Source organism: Cynara cardunculus, assembly GCF_001531365.2.
Source record: "Cynara cardunculus var. scolymus isolate 2C chromosome LG 10, CcrdV1, whole genome shotgun sequence".
In the NCBI taxonomy this organism is placed as follows: domain Eukaryota; kingdom Viridiplantae; phylum Streptophyta; class Magnoliopsida; order Asterales; family Asteraceae; genus Cynara; species Cynara cardunculus.
The window spans coordinates 2,852,943-2,861,512 of record NC_037537.1 but is presented as its reverse complement, the minus strand read 5'-3'; positions in this window follow the sequence as shown (position 1 = coordinate 2,861,512).

The window sequence follows — 8,570 nt, the reverse complement described above, 5'->3', positions numbered from 1 at the left end:
TTTTTTAGAGACGTTTCTAAACCGTCACAAATACTTGGAAAAACGTCACAAATAATACTTTTAGAGAAGCTTTTTGAAAAAAGTTGACTCACCTTTAGAAAAGTTTTGAAAGTGTATCTAAAGCCCCCAAAAAAATGTCTCTAAAAGATAACAAAAACGCACCCTCCGAAAACCTTCCCTAAAACCTTTACCTACCGTTACATAGAGAAGCACTGTGACGGAATTGAAAAGCTTCTCTAAAACCTTTAGAGAAGCTTTTAATACTTTTAAGCTCAAAACAAAACCTTCTCTAAAACCCTTTTATCTTGTAGTGGAAGTTCATTTATGTTCATTTATTTAATAAAAGAACGAACATGAACAATTTTTTTGTTCGTTTAGTTAAACGAATGAACATGAACAAGAGTCCCGTCGTTCATTTATGTTCGTGAACGTTCGTTCATTTACCGTTTGTTTATATTCGTTCGTTTATATATTAAATTTAATACATAATCTTTTGTTTATATACTTTGAGTTCAAATAATATTTATTTATGTTCATTTAGCCCGTTCGTTTATGTTCGTTTGTTTACGTTCGTTTAGCATGTTAACGAACGAACACAAACGAACACGAACATACATGATTTTTAAAGGAACGAACACGAACACGAAGATTTTCGTTCGTTTACCGTTCGTGTTCGTTCGTTTATTCGGTTAAGTTAAATAAACGAACATGAACAAGTCTCCGTTCGTGTTCGTTCGGTTCGTTTACATCCCTACTTATAAGGTACTATTAATCTATAAGAGAATTTTCACAAGGAAAAAATATGGATGTACCATGTCATAACTTTGAGTGTATAAATCATAGATCTGACTCTATAGGATCACATTTTATGTTCCTATGAGTGTAAGGGATTAGAAAAACATTTTTATCACTAGAAGTTGTTCTTCGTCTTAGTGATTAAGGGATCATAAAAACATACGAGTGTATGTGATCATTCAGAGTAAGATCAATCAGATTATAGAGCCAGACTTGAAGGTGTTGGTAAAAATCTTGATCATTCTGAATTCATTAACATTTTGATTAATGGTTTGACTTTTTGATTGTTTTTCTTGTTGCTCCCCCTTAATTGTTGCTATCTCTAGTTGAGTCAACTTTCGATGTACTGAGTCAGAGATCTGACTAGGTGAGTCAGAGTTTTGACTTGGTTGCTCTGAAGTTTGAATAGCTTGAACAAAGATATTTGTACTTGCTGAAATAGAGGAAGAATCAACAATTGTTTCAACAGGTCTTGATATATATATATATATATATATATGTATATCTATACTATCTTATAAAGCAAATTTAACAAAGGTCTTAAAGTCTTAAAATACTAAATGACCAAGATACCCTTTATATCACTTTTTCACTTTTTCACTCACTCCTCCCCTCACATACACTCACCCCCTCACATACACTCACCCTCTCACAACCCGATTTTTTTTAAATTATAATTTTAAATTTACACTTTATACCCCTATAATTAGTTAATTAATTTACTTTATATTCTTTACTTTTAAATGTTTAATTTTAAACATTTATCAAATTAATATATACATAATCGTATATCAAGTAAAATATGTTTAAAAATACATTTTTATTTTAACAAGTTACACCATTATAATCGTCTCGTTAATACCTTCGAAATGAGTCCAATATTGAATAGTTTTTGACTTAATTATATTATTATATATTATATATATTGTGAAWRWATATTTTTAATATTTACGATTTATACTTTTATAGTTATTTATTTATATATATACCATATATTTTGGAGTTAGGCTGTCCAAATTGCACTGTATAATATGTTCTTGGGTTTTTTTTTGAAATATATATATACATGTACTAATTCAACCTTAATCTGAGTTTCTGGACAAGAAAGAGGGTAAGCAGTTGAAATTTCATTCTCAAACCCATCTTTTTTGGTCTTTACATGGCTTATGATCTGTCAAATTTGTAGTTTTCTTTATTGGTTTTGAGTTATTATCTTAAAACTCAAGTTTATTGGTTCTTTGCTCTTGGTGTAAATCGAACACATTTGTGGAGTCGTTTAAATATATTGGATTTTATATATATTGGATTTTAAACTGTCATACAATTTTTTTCATCGATAGTCTGTAATTGGAACCGTAACTCTTATTTATTCAAATTGTATTAATATGTAAAGACCAAGTGTAACATATATCATTGTTAAATCTTATCTTATAAAACCAGTGGAACTTCAAAATCGTTAAAATTCATGGCTCGCGCAGCATTGCGCGGGTAATCAACTAGTATATATATATATATATATATATATATATATCATATCATATCATGCTCTGGTTCTTTTGAATGAGGAATTTATGATTCTCTTGATTCTTTTTGAACATGATAATTTGAAATAAAACCTAAAGAATCAACAAATTAATTATGAAACCATAAATTGAGTTCTGAATCACTAGAACTTTTAGAACGAGTTCAAAAATCTTAGTCTGTTGTTTAGGTTTTGAACATATGTGTTTAGAATCTATATCTTTAGGATTGAGTTCTGAACTGCTTTGTCCAGAAGTCATCATCGTTTGTCACCAAATATGACATTGATGTTCTCAATGATAATCTTGGTTTTTCTATTGTATATTTTGTAAGCCTTTGAGCTTTGAGCAATATCCAATGAAAATTCCCTCATTAGCTTTCTTATCGAATTTACTTAATTCAAAGCATTTGCAACCAAAAACATGAAAAATATTAGGCTTTCTTTTATTTATAATCTAATAAGGTGTTTGTTTATCCTCCTATTAATGATGGATCTATTTTGGGTAAAACATGCAGTAAACATAGCTTTACCCCAGAGAAATGTTGGTAATTTAGAGTAGGCCAACATAGTTATGGCTGCTTCAACAAAAGTTATGTTTTTTTTCTTTCCAAAACTCTATTTTGTTGTGGAGTTCTAATAGCTAAAAAATTATAAGATATGCATCTTGAACTCATATATGTATTCATGGCCTCATTCTTGAACTCTGCACCATTATCACTCCTTATCTTTTACACTATAAGTTGTAGAAACACTTGTATTCTTTTGATGAAAGCAATTACTATCTCTAGAGCATTAGCCTTAGACTTTAAAAACTCTACCCATGTATGCCTTGAATATTCACCCACCATAAGTATACATTTCTTGCCATTAATACTTTGAATTCTCATATGTCTACATAAATCTATATGTAAGAGTTCAAGTTGAGATTTGCAAGAGGACTCTAATCTTGGCCTTATGGAAAATTTTCTTGGTCTTTCTCATATCACAAGCTAAGCATAGAGAGTCCTTTTTGAATCTCAGTTATGGCAATCCTTTTACTGGATCATCTTTAACAAGCTTATTGATGGCCTCCAACTTAAGACATGATAACTTACTATGCCATATCCAGCTTTCCTCTTTAAATTCCTTCAAAATCAAGCATATTTCCTCGAGAGCATCCAGAGTAGGAAAATACTTTGTGTATAAGTTACTAGTTCTCATTGCACTTCACACCCTTTTACATCTTTGTCATGAAAAACACACTTTTCAGAATGAATTGGACACTAAAACCTTTGTCATGGAATTGAATTATGTCGAACAAATGATGCTTTAGACCCTCAACATAAGCTATTTTCCAAATGGTGACTCTTCCATTGGTTAGAACTCTATGTTCTATAATAAATCCTTTGCTATATCTCCAAAACTTATTGTCCCTTCAGGCTTTTCTTTGTAATATGTCAATAAGTGCTTAAAACCAATCATATGACTTAAGCATCCAAAGTCTAAGTACCATACATGACTCTCCTGCAAGAACAATTACATAGATTTAGGTACCCATTAATAGGTCCTTTAAGGTTATAATTTTTGGAAGATGAAGGACTTGTTGAAGCAAATGATTTAGCTTTTGGCCTCCAGACTTTAAGAAGTCCTGGTTCAGACTTAGGACTGGAAGCCTCAAACTTAGACTTAGGTTTCCACTTCATCACAGATTCAGATTTAACAAGTGATGATAGATTGGATAAAACTTTAGATTTAATTTTGAATACCAGTCTCTAGACAATCTTGGGAGTATAATCAAACTTTTGACTTACTCCGTCCAAAGTTAGATATTGCGCTATATCAATATTTTCTAGACCATTTAAACAAATCAAAGTTTAACATGAATTTGTGTTGACCATAATTATCATAGTGAATGTGCTTTTGAATTTGTGTTGATAATAATTTAGTAACTAATTATGAAGTTAATAATTAATCAAGTTATTAAAAGGCTTAGGACCCAAGTTTATTGAATATAGGAAGGCCTGACCCATTAATGTAAAGGATGGAGTATTTAAACATTGTTTTGTTGAGATTTAAGGTTAAGAAAATTAAGTTTCCTCTTATCCTCCCTTTTTGGCTATTTTTCACATACTCATACACTAGAAAAATCGATTTTCTCATGTGTGAATTTTGGTTCTATTGGCTAGCAATTGGTTCGAGATTGAAGCATCTCATACGTGTGGATACCACTAGAGGAGATCTACTTTGATCTCTCGAGCTTCAGATTCTACCATCAATCAATTGAGGTAGTTTTTCTTGAAACACCCTATGGTTGATTTTATTTTGTCCTTATTACATATGCTTTGTTCTGGGCTAAAAGGGTTTCACGGTTATTTTTAAGTTTATATATATATATATATGTATATATATTTGTTACATTTACGTCCCGTTGAAACCCTACAGAGGACGCGAAGATGGAACATAGTGGTGGTGGTGGTTGATAGTGGTGGAGAAGGTAGATGTGGCGAAGTGGTTGATGTAGTGGTGGTGGTAGTGGTGGTTAGTGGTAGTCGAAGCTGATGGTGGTGGAAGAGGTGACCGACGGTACTAGTGGTGGTGGTCACCAACGGTGGTTGTTGGTCGACGACGGTGGTTGTGGAGGACTTGAAGATAGTGGATGGTGGTGATGGTGGCAGCCGACAATGGTGGAGCATGAAGTTGTGGCCAATTTTGTGGAGGTAGTGGTGGTGGTGGGAAGTGGTAGTGAGGGTGGTGGTAATTATGGTAGTCAACAATAGTAGTGGTGGTTGCTATAACCGAGTTTCAGACAACCTGGGTCGAGGTAACTTATACGTGATTATTATTTGAAGTTACATGATAGCATGCATGGTAATTAACTAATGCATGAATAGTATGCAATATATGTGGAAAGGTGATATGACGCATACATGATGTATATATGCATGCATGAGATGTGAAACATACATGAGAATTTGAATATTTTATTATATGAAGATAAGATATCTTCATTGTTAAGAAAAAGGGTTTTAAAAACAATATCTTTCACCCCCCAAACCATATTGAAATAATAAAACCCTCCACCACCTTTGAGAGGATATTTAAAGAAAGAAAAAGATAAGATTTCATCTTATCACTTTATCTTTTGGAAATGAACCTGTTGAGAGAGAAAAAAGAGTGTTGTGACGGTGAAAAATATTCTTGAAGAACTTGTGAATTACTGTGTATTTGAATCTGCAGAATCTATGTTGTTAAGGTGAGTTTTGATAACTAAAAACCTTTATATTTATTGTTATATAAACTGTTGAGTTTATATTGATTTTGAAGAAAGTTGGTAAAACTGTTTTTGACAGTTTAAAGGTGTTATGGCTGTATATCTGAGTTTAAAAAACTGTTTTGGAAAGTGAAAGAAGAGATTGCTTCTTTGAAAACAGTTTTAGGAATGATATCCTGTTTTAAGGATTAAAAAGGATTAGATGATTTGAGAAATCATTTACATAATGGATTGTTCTTGAGGTTTAAAAAGGTTTTAATATAAACCGGTTTTGAGACCTTGATTGGATAAAACTATAGATGAGGTTCACTCTGATGTATATGACTTTGTTTCGTCATTGGATGAAATAGTCTATAGATTTTGATTAAAACTATGAACGAAGTTCACTCTGACAGAAAGATCTGCAGCTTGTCATTGGATGAAATAGTTCATAAGAATTTCAGGAGAAATAAGGGTGGTCGTTGTGTGTGATGGATATAGATGTTGCTATTAAGGGGAATTTTGGATGTAATAAGGATGGTCGTTGTGTGTGCATGATATAACTATTTTAATATTACAACAGATTAGAGTTCTCACTTCTTGGTGATTTGAGAATTCAGAGATGTTGTTCCTGTTAGAAATAATAGTATTGATGTTATGGTTACGAAAAAATATGACCTATAGTCATTGGTTTTGGTTAAAAGTGTTTTAGAGCAGAATGTTCATTTTATGAGGAATCAGATAGGCTCTGATTGTTCCTTGCAAGGAACCAGAGAGGCTCTGGTTGGACCTCTATATAGAACCAGAGGGTTCTGGATGATGGTTTGAAAAATATACAAGTCTTTTACAAAGTGTTTAGTTAAACCAGAGGCTCCGTATTCGTAAGAAACGAGCTTTGTGTCAAATTTACATTTTAAAGATAATTCAAAGATTTTTATACTTAGAAACTTTTCTTATGAAAACAGACCAAAGGGGCTCTGGTTGGCTTATACGTTGAACCAAAGGCTCTGGTTGGTCTTGACTTTTGAACCAGAAGCTCTGGTTAGTACAACCAGAAGCTCTGGTTATACATGAACTCTTTGTAATCAATTTTAGTTATGGAAAAAGGCTATTTTATTACTTACAAAGTTAGTCAAGGAACATTATGAGAAATTACTTGAAGTAAGAGGCTCTGGTTAGTACAACCAGAAGCTCTGATTGAGGAATCAGAAGCTCTGGTAGAGGAACTAGAGGGGCTCTGGTCCTATTATGAGTGAAATATTTTCCAAGTGTGGTCTTTGAAACCAGAGGTCTAATGGACTCAAACAGAATGTGGCTTTATCCTCCATCATATGAAATGGTTTAAATGTTTTGATGATCTTCACCCTCCATTACATAAAAGGGAAACCTCACTAGACATTCATGTCTAACCCTCATTTTGTGTTTACAAATATGTGTGCAGGTAATGATAATAAGTGAAAGAACATTCTATGATTATTTCCCTATGTGCTTAGCTGTATGAAGATCTTAATTAGTCAAGTTTAAAGTATAGATGTTAAGATACAAGAGCATGTACTTTTGAAATTTGAGTTATGTATTTTGCATTATAGACTCTTGTATTAAGGACCTTTGTGGGCTTAACATGTATTCTATGTATGAAATATGTGTTACATATGCAATGTGAGATTGGGGGTGTTACAGTGGTGGTGATGGACGACGGTTATTGAAGTACTAGAGGAAGTTGTTGTAATGGAGAAGGAGGTGGAGGTGGCTAACGATGATAGTGGTTATGGATATGGATGGTGGTGGTCGATGGCGGACAGTGGTTGTGGAGGAGGTTGTTGTAGTGAAAGGGGATGTGGAGGTGGCCGACAGTGGCGGTGGTGGCTGCAACTAGTGATGGTGACTATTAAAACAAGTATCATATTAAGGTTATATATATATATATATATATATATCAAACGAGTTTATATTAGTAATATTATAGTTTCTTTCACATTCTTGTCCTATCTTGTTTCACATATTTTGGTGGAACAAGAAAAACCTTTTTAGTCCCACGCTATCCCACCTTGTCCTTGTTCGTGTCCTTGTCTTGCGCCAAACATGGGACAATGAGTTCTTGTCTTGTCCCATGTCGTGTCAAACATGAGATAGTGAGTTTTTTCCTGTCTTATCTTGTTATGTCCAAGTACCAAACACAACCTAAACGCATTGAAGAACAAGAATGGTCACTAGATTAAGCATTTTGGTTTGCAGATAATCTCTAATGCTAACTTCGTTAAGTGAATGTTATTTTTGTGTTTTCAGTTATTCTTTTTGGTTTTTCCTATTAAGAAAATTATATATATATATATATATATATATATATATATATATATATTATAAAGTTTATATGAGTACACAACATTTCACCTTATTCTTGAAATAGTTATATTAACACAAGGAGGTTCCCTTTCTTTCATTCTCTTGATTTTTTCCCAAATCCAGAAATACAATGTAAGTGATTCATTTTCTTCATATCAACATCATGAGGTTCATGTGATGTGTTCATAAATATGCTAAATCTTCAACATCCATTCTCTTCTTATACTGGCTAACTGCAGCCGTAATGTTTGTACAAAAATAAATACACTAGTGAATCGTGTTACTTTTTATGTTAATTTTCAATGTTCTGGGATCTACTCCTTCAATAGCCATTGTTTCGACTTGGGCAAGGAGGGTGATAGGATAACCTTTTTAGAGGATGAGATTTACGATCAAAATAATAAGAAAAGAAAATTCCAAAAAGCACTAACATTTTGAACGTATACACATGTTATAAATATTAAAAAAAATACTGATTATTTCAAATAGTTAATAAAAATTATCGTCAAATCCTACAAGAATAATAGATAACTGTATGAGCAACTTATAAAGAAAACTTTTGTTGTCTAGAAATAAAAAGTTACAATACATTAACTTCTCTTTTTTTTACTTTTCGATTTCTAGAATCAGATGAAATCCTTCAAATTATTGCGTCTTAACTAAATCTTCATTATTTTTATC